This window comes from Nomascus leucogenys, chromosome 4, assembly GCF_006542625.1.
Source record: "Nomascus leucogenys isolate Asia chromosome 4, Asia_NLE_v1, whole genome shotgun sequence".
In the NCBI taxonomy this organism is placed as follows: Eukaryota; Metazoa; Chordata; class Mammalia; order Primates; family Hylobatidae; genus Nomascus; species Nomascus leucogenys.
This window is the reverse complement of record NC_044384.1, coordinates 135,178,638-135,201,931: the sequence shown is the minus strand read 5'-3', so window position 1 is coordinate 135,201,931 and position 23,294 is coordinate 135,178,638. Positions and strand designations below refer to the sequence as shown.

Here is a 23,294-nt window from a genome sequence, read left to right as displayed (position 1 = left end):
GTAATACTACAGGTTTCACAGGATTTTTGTTAAAACTAAGTGGAATAATTTGTGAAATGTTATGCCCAACATCTGGTAAACAGTAGGCTGAGCACGTTCAGGGAGCAGGTCAGTTTTGATTACCTTCATGCTTAGGACAATGCCTGGGACACTGCAGGAACTCAATTACAATTGTTCATTGAATCAGTGAATATATGAATAAAACCTACTTTCTATTTTTGACATCTAATCAGGGTCTATTAGTGCAAAGACACAGAATTGGGGATGGAGATAAATCAATGGAAATGAAAGAAGAGTCATCATATAGAAATATCAAGAACAGTAAATATCCAGGTAGTTAAAGTAACATTTGTTTGGAGGACGTAGATAATTTAAAGAGAAATTCTGTCTGTATATATTAGGTTTATATATTACTAAAAATAGTGATTATCTAGCTCTTTAAAATGTTGACTGCCTAAAGTTCTAGAACATAGAGGGAGAACTGTAATTTTGTTTTGTTTTCATTTTTAGTTTGTATGTGTTAACAAAATACTACTGCTAAAATGTCCTGCACCATTGACTTTAACTGATATCCAGCAGTTGGAGTCAAGCAGCAATTGGAGCCAAACCTAGATTTAAAAGTGACATATGATTAGAAAAAGGGAAGTAGAGATACACATTAAATATAATAATCTGTCACCTAATATATACAAAAAATAAAAAATACTTTTCATGGTAGGAAAAGGACCACTTCTCAGACAATGCTCCTTCCGTTATACTTAAAAACATCAGTAGTGATAGACAATCTTAAGAGGCTGTCTGTATTCACTTTCTAGTCATCCTGAAGGCCTTTTGTATGTTTCTTAAAATAGTTAATGAAGAAAAGCCTTGAAAAGAATTTTAGTAATATCCATGGTCACAAGTTTAGAAATCACTTGTATCTAATGAAAGAAACCTGATAAGCTGGCTTAATATTCAATATATGAGCTTGTTTTCCCCCTGGCTCACATTTAAGGCATGTAGAATGTAGTTTTCAGGGAATGATATATTTGTGGAGTAAAGATGATACACTTTGCAGATATTCTTCGGGACAGATCATTCAAATGTATGTCCTATTTAGAACGTTGCTGCAACTTGCGTGTGTGGATGCTATTAAGGACTGAATGTTTGTGTCCCTCTAAAATCATATGTTGAAATTTTAACCCTCATTGTAATGATATTAGGAGGTGGGGCCTTTGGAAGATGATTAGGTCATGAAGGTGGAGCCTCATAAATGGAATTAACAACCTTGTAAAAGAAACCCCAGAGAGCTCTCTTGCCTCTTTGCTTGCCGTGGTGAGGACACAGCAATAAGACGGCCTCTATGAAACAGAAAGTAGACCCCTACCAGACAATGAATCTGCTGACACCTTGCTCTTGGACTTCCCAGCCCCCAGAACTATGAGAAATAAATGCTTGTTGTTTAAGCCAGCCAATTTATGGTATTTCTGTTACAGCAGCCAAAATGACTAAGACAGATGCTGAACTAGTCATTCCCATTTTTGATCACACAAAAAACCTAAAGCACATTTCCACGCCTGTTAAAATAGTTCCAGAAGTTATGATCATCATTTCCATGAAAAACTAATCCAGGCTATTCAAGTCTATATGGTATTTCTAAAGAGAGTATGTTAAACATTAATCGTTTTTTTCTTTTTTGAAGTTACTTTCTTCTTTTTCAGAATTGAACTGGTCTTTATTTAAATCATATATCTATTTATTATCACTAAACTAAATTGACTTATTTTTTAAGACATAGAAGTGGGGCCCAGAGAGATTTCTTTCCTTGTTTTGCTTTCAATACCAATTTTCTTTTGCTACTAAAGTGTGCTGTTTCCCTTCAAGAGCACAGGGAGTAAGTTTTGTGGACTCCTGCACTCCTTTATATATAGTGGCAACCTGAGTAAATACAGTAAAGATGCAACTAGAAACCTCACACTTTGGAAGATGACTTTAGTTTACAGAATCTAACTATCTATAGTTCTTAAAACTCTTGGCAGTAAAAATTTCTAGCATCACGAACAATTTTCTATACCCCAGCACTGAGTCCTTCTTCAGGAAAAACATTCTTCCATCAGTATGAAAAACTGTTGCTAAAGAAAAATATTTTTATACCAAGACATGTCTTGTGTTTTTGCTCCTTATCTAATATTCTAGATTTTCTCTTTAAAGACATTTTTCTTTCTGTTACTTGGGAGTTAAATCACTTACAGTTAAAGGCACTTTTAGAGATTTATAAGGCTTAGGATTTTTGATGATGTAGACATTGTATTCAGTTTCTAAAAGTTATTGTCCCTGTAAGTCAAGTATATTCAGTCAAACTTTTTTTTTTTTTTTTGAGATGGAGTCTTGCTCTGTCACCCAGGCTGGAGTGCAGTGGCGCCATCTCAACTCACTGCAAGCTCCACCTCCTGGGTTCATGCCATTCTCCTGCCTCAGCCTCCCTAGTAGCTGGGACTACAGGCACCCACCACCATGTGCAGCTAATTTTTTGTAATTTTTTTTTTGGTAGAGACGGGGTTTCACCATGTTAGCCAGGATGGTCTCGATCTCCTGACCTCGTGATCCGCCCGCCTCAGCCTCCCAAAGTGCTGGGATTACAGGCATGAGCCACCACGCCTGGCCTAAGTCAAACTTTTAAAACATCCTGGTATTTATATTAGATAATACATCAGAATAAATTCTGAAGATTTTGAAATACACTATATATTTACATTCTGTATTTGGTAGCTGAATCCATCTTGCTTGGTCCTGGAGCAAAGGGAAACATAATCTTCTCTACATTAAGCATAAATGGCATTCTAAATTCATACCAAACTTATACAAGTACTAGTAGCAGTCAAGGAAATATTCCCAACCTATTACACAAAAATTTGTATAAGCTTCAAGATTAATTACGGATTTCTGATACACAAAGCTTGATGTATTTTTGAGTAAGAATACAGATGGAAGTTCCATTTTAGCTCAATTTTACATTTTTCAAATTTACTTTCTCTCTGATAGCTAACTTAACTTTTCAACAAATAAGCACTGATAGTAAACATGAAAATAGCTGGAAAATTGATTACATTGATCTCTGTGGAACTAACAAAGACTCTCTCTTTGACCAAACTCCAGCCAGGTTCCTCTGGGCCTCCTGTTCCACTAGGCTGTAACTTTGGCCCACAAACACTTCAACAAACACTAACATCATTTCTAACACCTCCAGGCCACATCCTTAAGATGACCCTAGGCCACCTTACAGCACTTGTTTGAGAAAATTCAAGGCTGCCAAAAATTTTTCTATTTGTTTCATCCAACACCTAAGAACACAGCTTCTGTCTCCCAGTCTCTCTGGGATGATAAATATATTCTATAATCTCCAGCTAGCAAGCACAGCTGGCCTAACCACAGTCACACTAACTAACCCTTTGTATTTTTTTCACATCTTTGACTCTACCAAACTCATGCTCACCTCCATTCCTATTTACTCCCTGGTTCTCTCTTTAGAATTTCCTGTCACCTCTGTACAAATCAAAGTTGAGTTCAGTCCACAATGGACTCTTTTTTCTATTGCAATAATTATTAATGATTGAAATCAGTCCTTCCCATTTTTACTAGTGTCCGGCTTTCTCATTGGCAAAATAATTTCTTTATGTAGGATCCAGCACAATGGGAGAAATGAGCCAAATAGCTACCCACAAAGATAGTGTTTTTCAATATTGATTGTATCTAGATGCCACGAAACAATTGGTGTCCCTTATGGGTTCACCCTTTCCAACCTTGGCAATCCATTTTACATTGCCCTGGCTCTGTCTCATTATTGACAGAGAGCTTTTCAAACTGCTGAGCCTCTGTTTGTGTTTCAAATGGAGTTTAAATTAATTTAGCCTTCCTAACTTTCCACAAAAATATCATAGCCTTATGTTTACACAAACCTACACACAGAGACATGCATGTACACACTCATATACTTTCATGAAATACTTCACAAATTAAGATTACCAGCACTCCCAGCCTTCCTACGGGCAATGTCCAGAAGAAATCTCTCATACTGCATACAACAGCAACAATATTAAAGGATAATGCATATTTTTCAGGAGAGGATGGAAAATCTGTGAATCATTAAGAAAGCAATGTTAGAAACACTGTGGTTCGGCACCACAATACATTGACTAAGAATAAAAGATGTTGTCAAGAAGTTTATTTTTTACCCTTATATTTATAGGATTAATTCAATGCCAATTGAAATTGCTAGTGAGATGAACTTTTTGTTTTGTTTTCTTTTGTTTGACAGTTCTTTTTTTTTATTATTCTACTTTAAGTTTTAGGGTACATGTGCACAATGTGCAGGTTTGTTACATATGTATCCATGTGCCATGTTGGTGTGCTGCACCCATTAACTCGTCATTTAGCATTAGGTATATCTCCTAATGCTGTCCCTCCCCCCTCGCCCCACCCCACAACCATCCCAAGAGTGTGATGTTCCCCTTCCTGTGTCCCTGTGTTCTCATTGTTCAATTCCCACCTATGAGTGAGAACATGCGGTGTTTGGTTTTTTGTCCTTGTGATAGTTTACTGAGAATGATGGTTTCCAGTTTCACTCATGTCCCTACAAAGGACATGAACTCATCCTTTTTTATGGCTGCATAGTATTCCATGGTGTATATGTGCCACATTTTCTTAATCCAGTCTATCGTTGTTGGACATTTGGGTTGGTTCCAAGTATTTGCTATTGTGAATAGTGCCACAATAAACATATGTGTGCATGTGTCTTTATAGCAGCAGGACTTATAGTCCTTTGGGTATATACCCAGTAATGGGATGGCTGGGTCAAATGGTATTTCTAGCTCTAGATCCCCGAGGAATCGCCACACTGATTTCCACAATGGTTGAACTAGTTTACAGTCCCACCAACAGTGTAAAAGTGTTCCTATTTCTCCACATCCTCTCCAGCACCTGATGTTTCCTGACTTTTTAATGATGGCCATTCTAACTGGTGTGAGATGGTATCTCATTCTGGTTTTTACTTGCATTTCTCTGATGGCCAGTGATGATGAGCATTTTTTCATGTGTTTTTTGGCTGCATAAATGTCTTCTTTTGAGAAGTGTCTGTTCGTGTCCTTTGCCCACTTTTTGATGGGGTTGTTTTTTTCTTGTAAATTTGTTTGAGTTCATTGTAAATTCTGGATATTAGCCCTTTGTCAGATGAATAGGTTGCAAAAATTTTCTCCCATTCTGTAGGTTGCCTGTTCACTCTGATGGTAGTTTCTTTTGCTATGCAGAAGCTCTTGTTTAATTAGATCCCATTTGTCAATTTTGGCTTTTGTTGCCATTGCTTTTGGTGTTTTAGACATGAGGTCCCTGCCCACGCCTATGTCCTGAATGGTATTGCCTAGGTTTTCTTCTAGGGTTTTTATGGTTTTAGGTCTAACATGTAAGTCTTTAATCCACCTTGAATTAATTTTTGTATAAGGTGTAAGGAAGGGATCCAGTTTCAGCTTTCTACATATGGCTAGCCAGTTTTCCCAGCACCATTTATTAAACAGGGAATCCTTATCCCATTGCTTGTTTTTGTCAGGTTTGTCAAAGATCAGATAGTTGTAGATATGCAGCATTATTTCTGAGGGCTCTGTTCTGTTCCATTGATCTATGTCTCTGTTTTGGTACCAGTACCATGCTGTTTTGGTTACTGTAGCCTTGTAGTATAGTTTGAAGTCAAGTAGAGTGATGCCTCCAGCTTTGTTCTTTTGGCTTAGGATTGACTTGGTGATGCGGGCTCTTTTTTGGTTCCATATGAACTTTAAAGTACTTTTTTCCAATTCTGTGAAGAAAGTCATTGGTAGCTTGATCTGGATGGCATTGAATCTATAAATTACCTTGGGCAGTATGGCCATTTTCACGATATTGTTTCTTCCAACCCATGAGCGTCGAATGTTCTTCCATTTGTTTGTGTCCTCTTTTATTTCACTGAGCAGTGGTTTGTAGTTCTCCTTGAAGAGGTCCTTCACATCCCTTGTAAGTTGGATTCCTAGGTATTTTATTCTCTTTGAAGCAATTGTGAATGGGAGTTCACTCATGATTTGGCTCTCTGTTTGTCTGTGATTGGTGTACAAGAAGGCTTGTGATTTTTGTACATTGATTTTGTATCCTGAGACTTTGCTGAAGTTGCTTATCAGCTTAAGGAGATTTTGGGCTGAGACCATGGGGTTTTCTAGATATACAATCATGTCATCTGCAAACAGGGACAATTTGACTTCCTCTTTTCCTAATTGAATACCCTTTATTTTCTTCTCCAGCCTGATTGCTCTGGCCAGAACTTCCAACACTATGTTGAATAGGAGTGGTGAGAGAGGGCATCCCTGTCTTGTGCCAGTTTTCATATGGAATGCTTCCAGTTTTTGCCCATTCAGTATGATATTGGCTGTGGGTTTGTCATAGATAGCTCTTATTATTTTGAGATATGTCCCATCAATACCTAATTTATTGAGAGTTTTTAGCATGAAGGGTTGTTGAATTTTGTCAAAGGCATTTTCTGCATCTATTGAGATAATCATGTGGTTTTTGTCTTTGGTTCTGTTTATATGCTGGATTACATTTATTGATTTGCATATGTTGAACCAGCCTTGCATCCCCGGGATGAAGCCCACTTGATCATGGTGGATAAGTTTTTGATGTGCTGCTGGATTCGGTTTGCCAGTATTTTATTGAGGATTTTTGCATCAGTGTTCACCAAGGATATTGGTCTGAAATTCTCCTTTTTGGTTGTGTCTCTGCCAGGCTTTGGTATCAGGATGATGCTGGCTTCATAAAATGTGTTAGGGAGGATTCCCTCTTTTTCTATTGATTGGAATAGTTTCAGAAGGAATGGTACCAGTTCCTCCTTGTACCTCTGGTAGAATTCGGCTGTGAATCCATCAGGTCCTGGCCTCTTTTTGGTTGGTAAGCTATTGATTATTGCCACAATTTCAGAGCCTGTTATTGGTCTATTGAGAGATTCAACTTCTTCCTGGTTTAGTCTTGGGAGATTAACTTTTCAATAAAAAAAAATGATGTCACAGTTTATTTACAACAATCGTTCTTTAACAGGAACTATTTACCCCCAGGAGACAATGGACAATGTCTAGAAACATTTTTAGTTGTCACAACCATGGTTAATCCTACTGGCATCTAGCTGGTAGAGGCCGGAGATCCTACTAAATATTCTCTACTAAATAGTGCCTATAAGAAAGAATTATCTGGTCCAAAATGTTAACAGTTGCCAAGGTTGAGGAATCTTGATTAGAATATGAAGGTCAGAAAAATGACAACACAAATTTTTTAACAAAGAGTAAAAACGTGATGTTCAAATCTAAAAATATTATATTTTTCTAATAACTGAGTGGTATCGATGTAAGAGTTGACAGAAAATTCATTGAATAGTATTGATAAAAACTGAAACTAACATGTAAACTAATGTAATTTGGTCCAATGTTTCTAGTTTGACTGCAAGTACCGGAAACCTTTTTAAAAACAATGCATCTGGGGCATGATAAAAGGAAATTAACAAAGATGTAAATAATAACTTGTGAACAGCAATACTAATAGTATTAACATAAATGGAGCAGAGGATGTCCCTAAATAACCATATAAAATTCAAGGAGAGAATAGACTTAAAAGTTTAAAAATAAATGAAACGCATCTTGCATCGATTATACCTTATTTTCAGTAATTCCTGATCCTCTCACTTTCTTGTCCTCATGGCAAACAATAAGTATAATGATGGACCAGGTGCCATATCCCACCAGGCTCTTCCCCAGAGAGTGCTATCTTTACTTAATGACTTACCCTCTGTACATCCTCCCATCTCCCTATCTACCTCTAATCCATGGGTGTTTGACTGTTTGCTACCTCTTCATGTATTAAGACCTTCCAAAAAAAGCTTTTTATTTTATTTATTTATTTATCTGTAATTGACAGATAATAACTGTGTGTATTTATAAGGTAAAACATGATATTTTGATTTATGTACACGTTGTAGAAAGTTTCAACCATTGGGAAAAGCTGAGTGTTGGGAGAAGCTGAGACAGGGCTTGCATGTTGACATAATGTAAAAGAGACTTGGAACATGTCTGGGGTCTGGGGTCTAAAACCCCTTCTGGCCTTTGGAACACCAAGCTCTGTGCTAAACGGTTGGAAGGCTACCCTGACACACCATAATCTAAGCCCAGGGCATAAAGTCCCTTGTGGCTTGGATAGAATCCAGGGCTCAAGCCTCTGGAATGTGGCTAGACTTGCTGGCTCCTTGCTCTTTGCTCTCCCAGGATCGAATGTATCTTGAGTTAAAAGAATCTGCTCTCCATTATCTCAAATAGCAGGGCAAATGCTAAACCATCATAGCTGTAACTCATGTGCTTAATGCAACATGCCCTTTTGACCTCCACATTCTCACCACCTGTTTCTCTGTTGGATTACCAATAAACAGCATGGGCTCCCAGAGCTTGGGGCCTTCACAGCTTCCATGATTGCAATAGCCCCCTGGTCCCACCTTTCTCTCTCAAACTGTCTTTACTCAATCTTTTGACTCCACCAAATTTTGTCGCCCCCAAGACCTGGTGTTGGGTCTGATCACCCCAACATTCAACCAAGCAAATTAACATATCTATTACCTCATCCTCTTACCATTTTTTTTTTTGTGGTGAGAATGTTAAAAATATATTTTTCTGGCAATTTTTAAATATGCAATATATTATTAACTGTGGTCACCACGCAGTGCAATAGATTATTGCACTAAAAATTATTTCTCCAGTCTACACGAACATTCGTACCCTCTGACTAATATCTCCCTTGTCCCTATCCCTTCTCCTCCCCTGCACTTCCCAACCTCTGGTAATCACTTTCCTACTCTCTGTTTCAATGAAATTGACAGATTTAGATTCCACATATAAGTGAGATTATATAGTGTTTGTCCTTTTCTCTTACTCCACTTAGCATAATGTTCTCCAGTTTCATCTGTGTTATCAAAAATGAATTTCCTTTTTTAAGGCTGTATAATATTTCATTGTTTAAAAAAGAATGCCACATTTTTAGAATCTATTTATCTGTTGACAGACACTTAAGTTGCTTCCATACCTTGACTATTGTTAATAATTCTGAAATAAACATGCAAGTACAGGTATCTGTTCCACATACCAATTTCAAGTCTTTTGGATATATATCCTGTAGTGGAATTGCTGAATCATATAGTAATTCTATTTTTAGTTTTTTGGGGAAACTCCAAACTATTTTCCAAAATGGCTGTACTAATTTACATTCCCACTTTACATTCCCTTACAAGGGATTCCTTTTCTCCCTTGTTAACACATGTTATCATTCATTTCTTTTATTACGGCCATTCTAACAGGAGTGAGTTTGTATTTCCATGGTTTCAGTTTGCACTTCCATGACGACTACAGATGTTGGGCATCTTTCGTATTCCTTTTGGCCATTTGTATCTCTTCTCTTCAATATGTATGGGCCTAGCACAGTGGCTCACACCCGTAATCCCAGCACTTTGGGAGGCCAAGGCGGGCGGATTGCTTGAGCTCAGAGGTTCAAGACTAACCTGGGCAACATGGCAAAACCCCATCTCTACCAAACTACCAAAAAACAAATACAAAAAATTAGTCAGGCACGAATGGTGGCATGCGCCTGTGGCCCCATCTACTCAGGAGGCTGAGGTGAGAGGATGGATCACTTGAGCCCAGGAGGCAGAGGTTGCAGTGAACCAAGATCACACCACTGCACTCCAGCTTGGGCAACAGAGTGAGATTCCATTTAAAATAAAAAGAAAAAAGAAAGAAAAAAAAGAATAAAGAATAAAGAGAAAATGTCTTTTCAGGTTTTGCCTATTGTTTAATAGTTTGTAGACATGACTAGAGACACTTTCTTGACAAAAGCAGTACTAGAATTGGACCTAAAGTGGTTAGAAATTTTAGAGGCAGATTTTTGGGAAAAGGTGTACCATGTAGAAGATTCATGTTTGCCATATAAAACGGGTTTGTTAAATTTAGACCACTGGTGGAATATGGGGAGGAAGAAGCTGTATTTGTGATGTATGGTAAAAAAAAAATGTCAAATGGTTAATTAAAACAAGGTCACTTTGAACGGTCTAGCATACGTTGATATTTTGTTTCTTCATTTAAAGCCTTGCTTAGGAATTTGGATGTTGAAACCATTTAAGATGGGAGTAAGCTTGACCTGACAGAACACACAAAATAGTTTCTTGTTACACAGAAATTTCATAATGTCAATAGCTGAATCTGTCAGAAAAAGAAATGAAAGAATCTTTAAGTTGCTTTTAGATTGATTTATTGCCACGTTTAAACTAGTTTTACCAGAGAGAATTGTTTTTGCCTCATCAGTGTGACTGAATCAGTGGGCTGGAAAATAAAATTTCTGAGTTCCATTTTTAAGATGTGCCAACAAGGAACTTGAATGAGAAACTTTGTCTAACTCATTTTATACATACAAAAAATTAAATTTTAAAATGTCTAGCTTTCTGTAGTGATTAATGTTTCACTAACTGACCACATCTAGTGGTTAAAATATAGAGCTGTAATTCACTGAAAAATTCATGAAGATTACATGTCATTTTATAACTGCATTTTAAGTTTCATTTATTTTGCTTTATTTTAGAAACTACAGAAACATGGTAAATGGAGTACCATTTCAATATGTTTTAGTTTACCAAGCAATACATCATGCATTTTGTCATTGAAGCCTTGTAGAATGCCTCTAAACTCAACAGCCATCTCTTCTAAATGTCTTTAATAAACTCACTCTGCTACTCTCTGGAGGGTGAAAATTCTGATCCAAACTCTAAATTCTGATTCTCCTACAAACCTACTAAGTCAATTGATGACTCTGTTTTCACTTGAATGATACATTAAAATCAGAAGCTTCACCAGAAGGTAATTCCCTTAATTTCCCATGATCTACCTGAATTGCACACATCCTCTGCCCCATTCTCCTCTGAATCCCACCTGCCCCTGACTTCTCTTCTTACCCTTCATCATTAATATATTTGTCCATGAATGGCTGTTTCTCACTACTATTCATATATATTCTTTCACATTAAAACATATTTAAAAATATACTTTTCTCCAACCTACCACCCCATGACACTGAAACTTACCTAAAACATTGTCCTGACTCACACCTTTGTTTTACCCCACTCATTTCTGGATGTCAAGCTACAAAGTGATGAACAAAACCAAGCACAATGACAGTACAGGTCCAAGCATTAAGATCTCAGTATGTGGACACACACTGAATGCTGGAAGACTACCGTGTTGTTTTTCACATCTTCAATCACAGAATGCAGAACGAAGCTATCTGAACAGGCTTCAGAATTTTAAACTCATCTCTCCTCCCTTTATGCCACGGGATAATACCCCTTATCACAAATCATCACCCTTCAGGAATACAGAAATGTACATGTATGTATTTAAAGAAATGATAGAAACAGAAAACAGATTTTGTGGGTAAGTAGAAAGCCAGGCTCTGAATCCACAGTTCTTGCATTATTTTTTCAATGACCCTTTCACTCCCATTTTTTTAAAAACTGCTCAGAATAACAGTAATAATAATATCTTACTGTAAAAAGCAGCTGTATAAATAAGTAACAATAATTATATTCCATAACTGTAATCTTATTATTACAGAACGTATTGTAAATAAACTATACATACAGCCATAATATTACACAGCAAACACTGTGCTATTGCAATGTTAGGTATAATGTGCTCCTAGATACAAACTAAAATGTAACTGCATTTTAATACTGTACCACTTATTAAGAATTATGGAAACTCAGTAGATGAAATACTGTTTTAATATACCATTTAAAATGTTAATAGTATTTCATTTTAAATGATGGAATCATTACTTATGAGCATAATAATCAGAATTATCTCCAGAAATGCATTTTAGACAAGTTTTAATGATGTGTTTTAAAAAATTTACTGAATATAGAATAACTAAGTTCTCAGCACTTTCAGTAATTTACTAGTGATGTAATTTTTCAAGTTTGTTTACTCATAATAAATTTAAGTATGTATGCAAGAGATGCATTTATCTAAAAATCACATGATACCAGAAAAAGAAGAACGTGACAAATATTTGAAATTGTGATTCTAACCTAATACAAAACATCACAAACCCTCTGCACTTTACAAAAACACAGATAATAGTTTTATGAGCTATGGGACGATAAAAATGTCGGTAATATTAGAAAGTTTTTTCCCGTGTACTGCATATGTTTTAATACTTACTTCTTTTTACATATCTTTATCTCTGAGTTTTTATTTGTGGACACATAGCTTCCAAACAATGGGGGTTGCATTCCATCAAATTAGAACATTTAGTTTATTTTCAATATGTTTGATGAATATACATGTGTGGAAATATTTTTATCAATTTGATTGAGGTATAATTTATGTCTAGTAAATTGAGTTGTCTTAATTGGCAATTCAATTAATTTTAATAGTTGATGCACTGGGGAAGCCACCGCTATAATCAAGTTACAGAACATTTTCTTTGCCTACAAAGCCTCCTCCCACCTCTCTGCAGGGCCTCTGTGCCTCCACCACCCCGATCCATCCCAGAAGATACTAATCTGTTCTCTGTTGCTATAGAATAATTGTATTTTTTTAGAATTGTGTGTAAAGAAAATCATACAGTAAGTTTTGTATCTGGTTCAGTGATCTTGAGACAGACACATATTGTTTTCTGATTCAGTATTACATTTCATCATATTGATTAGTATTATTCTATTGTTTAAATCTACAAAATATTTTTATCCATTCTTTTGATGGACATTTGGGCTGCTACCAAATTTTGGCTATTACAAATAAAGCTTCCATGAATATTCTCATAGAAATCCATCTTTAGACATAAACTTTCATTTACGCATTTATATTAATAGAAGTGCAGTTCTTACCTCAGAAAGTATGTGTATAATTGACTGTGTAAGAAATTGCTAAAGCACTTCCAGAGTTTTAGTAATACAATTACCAGCAATCATTGAGAGTTCTATTTGTAACTTTTCACACATTTACTGTTGTCAATATTTCTAATTTTTTTTTTTTTTTTTTTTTTTTTTTTTTTTTTTTTTTTTTTTTTTTTTTTTTTTTTTTTTTTTTTTTTTTTTAATTTATAGTTGCTAAAAAAAAAAAAAAAAAAAAAAAAAAAAAAAAAAAAAAAAAAAAAAAAAAAAAAAAAAAAAAAAAAAAAAAAAAAAAAAAAAAAAAAAAAAAAAAAAATATAAAGCCCTATGGGTGTTAGATGACATGTATAGCACCCAGAGGCACCTAGTACATCACCTGGGTTCAGCACATCTACAACCCCCTGTGCTCACTGATTGGAAGCAGTGTTATGTCTTCTTGTCTACCAAACAATGCCTCTATTTTTTTTTTTTTTTTTTTTTTTTTTTTTTTTTTTTTTTTATTTGCCTTCTTAATTTATGGTGACTCCTCTTCTCACCTGCTGTTTTTTTTTTTTTTTTTTTTTTTTTTCTGGTTCCTCTGATTTACGGTGACTCTTCTTCTCACCTGCTGGTTCCTGGTCACAAAAAGTCCAAACAGGCCTGCCAGTTGCCATAACTTGTGGCCCAGTGGAATTCTTTACTTGACTCTGGCAAGAATGTGCCCCACTAGGAACCATGACCTTCAGTTCAATGGAAATCACAGTTGTGGGAATGCATAACATAAACCATCTCAGTCGTAGACACTGATTGTATATCAATTTTAATTCCTTGGCATTCTTTTTTATTGAGGACAATGAACCATATAGATCTTTAATTTAATGCATGTAATGCAACTAGAAGGATTAACACCCATTCTTTCAGAGTGTTGCCTCTAAACTGGCATTTTAACTGTGCTTTTAGAAGGCTGTGTCAGAGCTCTATGGGGACACCTGCTTCAGGATAATGCATTATGTATTATAAGCACTGCATTTCATGATCATGGACTACTTGAGGTCTTAGGCAGTGGAGTAAAGAAGAGAAAGCAATAATAGGCATAAAAATAAAAAGAAAGATGTAGAAGTGTCTGTATAGAATGAATATGCCATCTTCTTAGTAGGACACATTAAATAATCTGCTTAAAGAAACCAATTGAAACGATTAAGTTAGTTAAGCACAGCAACAGCGCATGACAGCAATATACAAAAATCGATCGTAATTCTATATAGTGATAATAAACAAATGGCAATTTAAATTAAAATTACAACATAATCACATAAAAAAATGAAATACTTAAAATATGCAACAAAATATGTGCAATGATATCGCCAGTGCAGTATTGACATAAGGCTATACATATAGAATAACGGAACAGGATGGAAGCAGTGATATGTAAAAAATTAACTTGAAATGGATCATAGGCCTGTACAGAAAACCTAAAACTATAAATCTTCCATAAGAAAACACAGGAGAAAAGAATTATCGTCGGCTTAGGCAAAGATTTATTAGGCAAAAAAAGCATTAGGTTAAAAAGTTAAAAAGCATTAATCATAAAAGAAAAAAATTATAAATTACACTCCATCAAAATTTAAAACTCCTGCTTTGGAAAGATTCTGAACATGAAAAAGCAAAAGACATACCAGAGAAAATATATGTGCTTATCTGTTTAAAACCTCTAATCCAGAATAAAGACTTCTTTCTAACTCATTAACATGACAAATAATTTAAGAAAGAACTGGAGAGAGAAAGATGTAGAGATAACCAAGAAAGATATATAAATGGCAAAAAAAAAAAAAAAGCACACAAAACCCTGATCAACTTCATTAGTTGAAATGCAAATTGAAACCTCAGTGAGATACCACCACACATGCTACAGAATGATTCAAATTAAAAAGACTGGTCAAGGCAAACATTGATAAGGATGACTTCCGGTGGGAATGCAAAATGGCACAGTCACTTTGGAAACTATTTTGTTAATTGCTTGGATAGTTAAAACATATACTTGTCAAATGATTTACCAATACCACTTTCAGACATTTACCCAAGAAAAATGAACACATACGCTCCCTAATGCATGAGAATGTTCATAGAACTAGAAAGTGGTGTGGGCATACCACACTGGTCTGTCACACATGAATAAGCAAAAAAAAGACACAGCCATACAATGTAATACTGCTTAGCAATGAAAAGGAAGGGAATATTGATACGCAAAATATCAATATATTTTTATGAAAGAAGCCTGACACAAGAGACATTACATTGTATAATTCCACTTATACAAAATTCTAGAAAAAGTAAAACTATAGTGAAGAAAGGTCATCAATTATTGCAAGAGATGGGAGTAGGAAATTGACTAATGGGACATGGAGAAACTGAGGGGTGATGGTAATTTCCCACATCTTTGATTCTGATGATGTTTACCTGACGATATATATGTCACAAATCATCTAAACATATATATAAAATCGGTGAATATTTCTATGTATGTCAAACCACATGAATGGTGATTTAAAACAAAAGCACATTATCAACATTTGTCATAATGAACCTCTAGAGGGCTTCAGTTTAGCTACAACTAATGAAAGCATACAAAATACCTTCCAGAATTTCTGCCTAAGGACAGGTGACCACAACAGCTTTCAGCCCTTATGTGGTTTGTTAGTTAACCTTGTCCATCGTAGCTATGTAGGTTCTTGGGACAAGGCCCTAGAGCAGAAAGAAGAAAGACATCTGCTGTCCAGGGAGGGTAGATTCTTGTCTTCATGCTTGTCCTAAATAAAAAATATTATTGTCTTTCTTCCTGTTCAAAAAGTTGGCCCTTATCTAGATGAAGTCAGAGTCTTGGTTTATAGCCAAAATAAAAGAGGGTTAAAAATCAAGAGTTTTGCCACAATGAGATACCATCTCACGCCAGTCAGGATGGCGATTATTAAAGTCAGGAAACAATAGATGCTGACGAGGCTGTGAAGAAATAGGAATGCTTTTACCCTGTTGGCGGGAATGTAAATTACTTCAACCACTGTGGAAGACCGTAAGGCGATTCCTCAAGGATCTAGAACCAGAAATACCATTTTACCCAGCAATCCCATCACTGGGCATATACCCAAAGGAATATAAATCATTCTACTATAAAGATACATGCACACATATGTTTACTGCAGCACTATTTACAATAGCAAAGACATGGAACCAACCAAAATGCCCATCAATGATAGACTAGATAAAGAAAATGTGGCACATATACACCATTCAATACTATGTAACCATAAAAGGGAATGAGATAATGTCCTTTGCTGGGACATGGATGAAACAGGAAGCCATCATCCTAACAAACTAACACAGGAACAAAAAACCAAACACCTCATGTTCTCACTCATAAGAGGGAGCTGAACAATGAGAAAACATGGACACAGAGAGGGGAACAACACAAACCAGGGTCTGTTGAGGGGTACGGGGCAAGGGGAGGGAACTCAGAGGATGAGTCAATATGTGTAGCAAACCACCATGGCACACATATACCTATGTAACTAACTTGCATATTCCGCAGATGTATCCCGTTTGTTGTTGTTGTTGTTGTTTTAGAAGAAATTAAAAAAAGAATCAGAAGTTTTGGTTGTAATATCAAATTTGCCACTAACTAGCTGTATGCATTGCAAGAAGTCAGTTTTATTTCTGTGTCAAATTTTTCTCATTTGTAAATACAGGGGTTGAGTAGTTGTTTTCAACATTTTTTAAAAAACTAATATTGGTGTGTTGCTCATCCAACCGAATTTACTCAACAATAATTTATCTGACCACCACTATTGGGGGGTGTGTTTGTGTCTGTGTGTGTGTGTGTGTGTACACACACACACAAATATATATACATATACAAATATACACATATTCACATATATACACACATCTGCAAATATATGCTAATGAGAACTTCAGATATGTGACAATTTTCATATTTCAGTGATATAACTACAGAAAAAAGCAAATAAACTAATCATTTAGTCTATACAGTTTTATCATGGCTAAATGTTCATTTTCCATTAGCGATTTTGAAATATTAAAAACCAGCTACTGAGCTCTTTCCATTAGTAATTATCGCCTATCAGTAAGATCTTTCCACTTATATAAACAAATATATATGTAATCCCTAAAGACCCTTCCTCAAATTTCTGATTATCTGCTTTTATGTCTCTTGATTGCTCTCCAAAGATAGATAAAAACAAAGTAAATTATGGGTCTTATAAAATATAGCATTTGTAATACAACAGTATTAGTAAATTCACGTAAAGAGGAAAACCATGAACCAATTCAATTGCATTTAATACAAAATGTCAACTATATTTCCAGTTTGACACCCTCTGAAGAATAGATCAGAACTGTTTTGACTTTGACCCTTTGCTGTTACCTATAGGCTTTTGAGTACAGCATTATTTTCCCTCTACTGTGACAAATTTCACAAGAGAAACGGAATGTGGATGGGATTTTGTGTCATCTTCCATGCATTTGTTAAGTATAGATTTCCCATATTTTGCAACACCTTTGTGTTTTCAATGTCCTTATTTTCAAAAATAAAAAAACAATGCTGCAGCTTATAATAATAAATACAGACAACTAAAATCTTGAGAAGAAATCAGAGGATTATGCAGTGAGCTACAAAGCCATTAACTGGGATTTTGGAGTGTGTGAATGATTTTTCAAAAAACTAAAACGTGAAGCCAGACTGTAGTAGGTAACTTCCATTATGACCCTCAGTGATCCCCACCCACATCCTGGTATTCCCCTCTTTGTGACATCTCCTCCCTTTGAGTGTGGGCTAGACCTAGTGACTTGCATCTAAGGAGCAGGATACAGCGTAAATGATTGGATGGCACTTCTGAGGTTAGACTTTTGCTTCTCTCTTAGATGATCTCTCTTCTTCTCATAATTGCTTGCTTGGAGGGAAGCCAGTTACCATATTTTCACCTGCCCTATGGAAAGGCCACGTGGCAGGAAATGAACTCAGAGAGATCTCCAGCTAACAACCAGCAAAATCCCGGTGTTCGACAGTAAGCACGTGAGTGAGTCTGGAAATGGGTCTTCTGAGGCCTGACAATGACCAGGTGAATAACCTTCAAAGCATTTCCTTCTTCTCCCAGGTGAGCCTTGAAAGGACTGTGGCCCTGGCCACCACCTTGATTTCGGCCTTGTGAGAGACACTGAACTACAAACACACAACTAAGCCACCCAAAGATCCCTGACCCAAAGAAATCATGAAACAATAACTTTATTATTTTAAGTTGCTAAGTTCAGGGACTATTTGTTACACAGAAATAGGAAATGAATGCACCTTGGTTCTCACAGCAAAAAAAAAAATCACTCACACAAGATACATAGTTCCTGATGATAGCATCAGATACTGAAGTCTATTTCTGTATTAAAGAGACTGAAGCTTCAGCATTTTTATTCAGCCATTTGGGGCCAAGTAAAGGGAAAACGGCATTTAAGGCAGATTACTTTTTCTGTAAGTCTTAGCTCATTTGCTTTAACTGAGAGTTTGGCTAATCTCAACCATTTTAGACCAATCTTAATTATTATAGTATTCTGTCAATAATGCTTTGGTTCATTTATTGTAAATCTGAAGAAAGAAGCTATTTTTTGAAGATTCATGTAGTTTCTCATAATTAGACAAATTAAACAGTCACCTGGAAAATAACTTGAGAATTTCTGCCTTCTAGCTTTCTTTTCCTAATAGATAAGGATAAGCAATAATATTCATTGTAATATTTTGATGATCAGATATTCTATTTTATATAGAATGATTTAGACAAGTACTGGAAGTACATTGGAAGCTTATGACATTTTATAGGTACTCCCTGATCACCTAACTAGTGTGTACCTCTTGCAAAGTGTTTGTGTCAATTTGAGAATTAGCAAAGTTTAAATGACCTGCCCAGCTCTTACCATCATACTTTTTTGATTTTTAGCAACTAGGCTTTCTAACAATCAATGTTCACACTCATTCCCATTTGCGGCTCTATCACCATACCTGACACTAGGAACGCTAGTGGCAGGACAAACACACATGTAAAGGAACATACAATCTTGTGCATTGCCTACAACCTCTACATTGAATCATTCTCCTGTCTTGTCCCTTCTGACCTTGGGCACTGATTTCTAATTCTTCATTTCCTACTTTGTGTCCACATTACTTCTCCAAACTCTTCTCAATTATCAAGAGGTAGCATAAACATCACGTTTTATTTGGCCTTTTAAAAATCTCCCACCATCACACACAAAAAGAATTACTAAATTATCAGTACCCAGACAAGTTTTTAAACTTTATTGTAGCATTTATAACATCTTGTCTTATTTTACAGATATTTACACATCTGTGTGTGTGTGTGTGTGTGTGTGTGTGTGTGTACGTGCGCGTGCACATGTATCCTGCATTAACCTATAAACCCCTTGAGGACAGCAACCATTTCCGAATCATTTTGTTTGTATTTGTATACGTCGATTGTGGAGAGCTCCTTCTGATCACTCTTTTCTGTTCTATTTCTCCCTTTACTATGACATTGCATATCCTTCCATTTACTTTTGTTCTTTTTGATTTTTTTCTAAACAACTTTGCGATTTTGTGCAAGAATTGTATAAAATGGCCTTCTTTAAGAAAAATACATCGGCTTGTATTTTCAGTGCACATAATTTGGAACCCATTTCATCCACACTTTTTTTCTGCCATCTGTGATTCTTCAGCAACCTAAGTGCCTGCGTATGTAGGTTAACCACAGATAATTCTTTGTCTTTTCCTATCAACTGCTACAAACTGCCTAATTACTCGGCCTGATCATGTTACTATTGTCACAAGGCTGTCTTTAGCAATGTTGTCTTTATCTGCTTAGTAACTCCCTATGACCAGCGGATTGTTCTTTCTGCTATTTACTGATTACGATTTCTGGCTTCCCATAGGCTCTGAACCAGCACAATTTCTAAAAATTACCTTACAGGCCTGTGTAGACTGCGTATGTCTCTTCGTACTCTTCTGGGGTTATCTTTCAGAGCATCAATAAGTTCTGCAAAAATAAGGGGTTAAGTAAATATATACATTTTTATTAAGAATAATCGATGTGACACAAAAACATGTCTTTGCCATTCTTAAAATCGGCACATTATAAATGTCAAGTGCCTTCCAATTCAGCAATTGGGTTATGAAAATTAAATCATGAATCTTATATTTTACATCCATTTTATTCACAGTAGGGAATATTGCAATTGACATTAAAGCAAAATAGGAAAGAGTACACGGGGCACGGAAAGCACAAAGGAACAATTTATTAACAAGCACATTACATTTTGCTGTTCTCTGATGTAAAATTGAAACATCATTTACAAAAAGAAATATGAAGTGAGGGATTTTACACGCTAGAATAAAGTAGTTGGGAACAAAGATTATGAAATCATATACACACACATAGATGTATATACATATATGTATATGTGTATGGCTACATAGATGATAAATAGGCAGATAGATAGAAAATAACAAATAGATATTAAAGTAGGATAGAGACACATCTGTCCCTGGCCTCCAGAGAGCATTGAAAATGAATGGATTAAGTTTCATAAATCTGAAGTCAAGGAAATGTGCCTGATGATTTGTTCTTGAACAATGTTCCTGCAGAAGAAACTTTTCCATCTAACACGTTCATCCCTCTAGGGCAGGCAGCAACTGCATGAAATGGCACGGATGGAGGGGAGAGATGGCAGATGGGGTGTGGTGAGAGAAAACTGAGACTCCAAGCTCCAATTCCTGACAGCTAGAAGCATCTAATGAAGGCTCTGTTTGCCTTGTTTGGGGCCTTCTCGTCCATTACGTTTCTATAATAAGATGACATAAGCTTCGTTTTTTGTGGATTTTGTTTTTGTTTTTGTTTTTTTTTTTGAGACAGAGTCTTGCTCTGTCGCCCAGGCTGGAGTGCCGTGGCGCGATCTCGGCTCACTGCAACCTCTGCCTCCCGGGTTCAAGCAATTCTCCTGCCTCAGCCTCCTGAGTAGCTGGGATTACAGGCACCCGCCACCACGCCCAGCTAATTTTTTTGTATTTTTAGTAGAGGCGGGGTTTCACCATGTTGGTCAGGCTCATCTCGAACCCCTCACCTGGTGATCCAGCCGCCTCGGCCTCCCAAAGTGCTAGGATTATAGGCGTGAGCCACTGTGCCTGGCCGACATAAGCTTAGATTCTGAATAAGACCAAGGTCTGGCCTGGGGATGCTCAACAGTAACACTCTGTAAAACTCTCTGGCAATGGCCATGCAATGATGAAAACAACTCATTGTATCTCTTTGCTGAAATCAAAGGAACCCAAGAATTCCCTTCAATATTTGAATGGTTCAAGCCATGCCAGTAGAACAAGGGGGATTCTACTCCACAAAGAAATCTTGTAGTAGTATTAATAGTGAACATTACGAGTGCTGCTTTTTAGTATTACAGCCACGTCTCTATTATAACACAACACTTTATTGAAATTATTTGTGTATCTCAGGTGAGAGACTGCAAATTCTCAGGTATAGACTACCTCTAACTTATTTTCCTATTGTTGAAACCTAGTCTCTTCCATACATACAGTAGGGACTCAGTATTTCTGTTAAATAAATGAATAAAGGCTAGCTATGGAATACAGGCATACCTCTCCCTACAGATAAATATATACTTACATATTTGCAGACCTTGCCCATATTGATGTTTCTACAATTGATAAGATTTTTATATTTGCAGTGTGTCTTTTTCTCTCAAAAAGTTGTTTTTAGATGGGTAGTAGTTTAGAGCCAGTATAATTAATGTCAATATAAATAAATGAGGGAAAGCGATCATATGACTAATGAATATATCCATTTTTAGATTTTGTAAATACGAAAGTATTTACACAAATTTTTTCTACATTTGTTTAATGGAAAATGACAGCACATTCTATACCATCAAATTCCACAAAAGGCAGAATTAGAAAGATTTACAATTCATCTACTGCTAAAGTCAGATATAGTATGAACCTGATCAATTTGAAGAAATTGTCTCAGGCCAAAAAAAGTACCAACAGATGACTAAATAAACAAAAATTGTAGGCACAAAGAGCCTCAAATTGATAGACATACATAAATATTTTTAAAGTTTCAGGAACAATGTTGTAAACGATCTAAGAATTTTCCGCTGAGTCATCTATTCAATGTTTAAGATATACTGTGTATAAATTATTTAAATATGTACTGTTATAATTTGTTACATATTTTACCTTATGGCATTTCCTTATTAGTATGAACAAATAAATAGTATTTTCTACTTCCTTTCCTACTAAATTTCTTTGTTCAATAAATACTTTCTTATTCCAACAATTCGTTCCTAGAATATTTATTATTAATGTGCTTCATTATAATGCCATAAAGCTGATATAAAACTTTTAATTTTTCATATACACATATAAGTCTAACAATTTTTATAAAAATATGTATGTATATGCACCAGAATTATACATTATGCAACGCATGTATAAATTTTTCCTAAACAATAAACATGGAGAGCATATTAGAAGAAAAACTTAAAATTTATGAAACTCTCTAAAGGACAAAGTAAAATGCAAATTAAATGCAGAGTTAATGTATTTTGAAAGTAATAAAAACTATAGCAAGACAGAATATTAAGAAAAATTTTCCATTTAGTTTTTACTGTGTCAACAAAAAACAAATTTTTCATACTTAATTACTTTTCAGGCATTCTAATTCACTGGATTTTTTAAATTATGAGAAATAAATAGTATGAATTACAGAGTAATAACGTGTTTTTACGGTCTTTTTATGCACAGTGTGTTTCAAAATCTGAATTCCCTTTTTCTGGTAGAATTTAACTATACTCCTACCTAGAGATGCTGTTGTCTACATATGACAATGGTATGAACTCACGGATTCTCACCGATTAATAGTTTTTTATTTTGTTCCACAAATAACAACAAAAGTAACCTCGAAAAAAAAATGAAGAGGAATGTTTTCCTCCTCCAATTCGGATAGCTCATTCTTTCTTATCCCCCTCTGGAAATTTTATTCTTCTCTATTTTTCCCAAAAATTCAGCTTACATTCTGCTCATCTTCTCTGAATACCTCCCTGTTTCTTCCACCATTTTTCTTGATTTTAGGGAGCCCTTCTTCTACGTGTATATATCATATCATTGGACTTTCATTTAGTATTTTCCTTTCTTCTTTGTAATATGATTTCTATATCTTTTTATTCTTGGATTGCAAAGCCCAAAATGTCAGGCTGAACTCTTTTCCCTGTCCTTCCACATTTACTACAC

At 35.6% G+C, this 23,294-nt stretch overlaps 1 protein-coding gene across 3 annotated transcripts in view; it reads right to left on the bottom strand.

Moving 5' to 3' along the window:
* Window positions 1-23,294, bottom strand: part of MSR1 (macrophage scavenger receptor 1) — a 431,365-nt gene that overhangs the window by 358,294 nt on the left and 49,777 nt on the right. For 2 of the 3 annotated variants that reach the window (XM_030812343.1, XM_030812339.1), the window contains exon 2: window positions 19,956-20,028. The gene's annotated coding sequence lies outside the window, so the exon portion shown is untranslated. The remainder of the gene's footprint in view (window positions 1-19,955; window positions 20,029-23,294) is intronic. The other variant, XM_030812340.1, reaches the window with a different exon arrangement.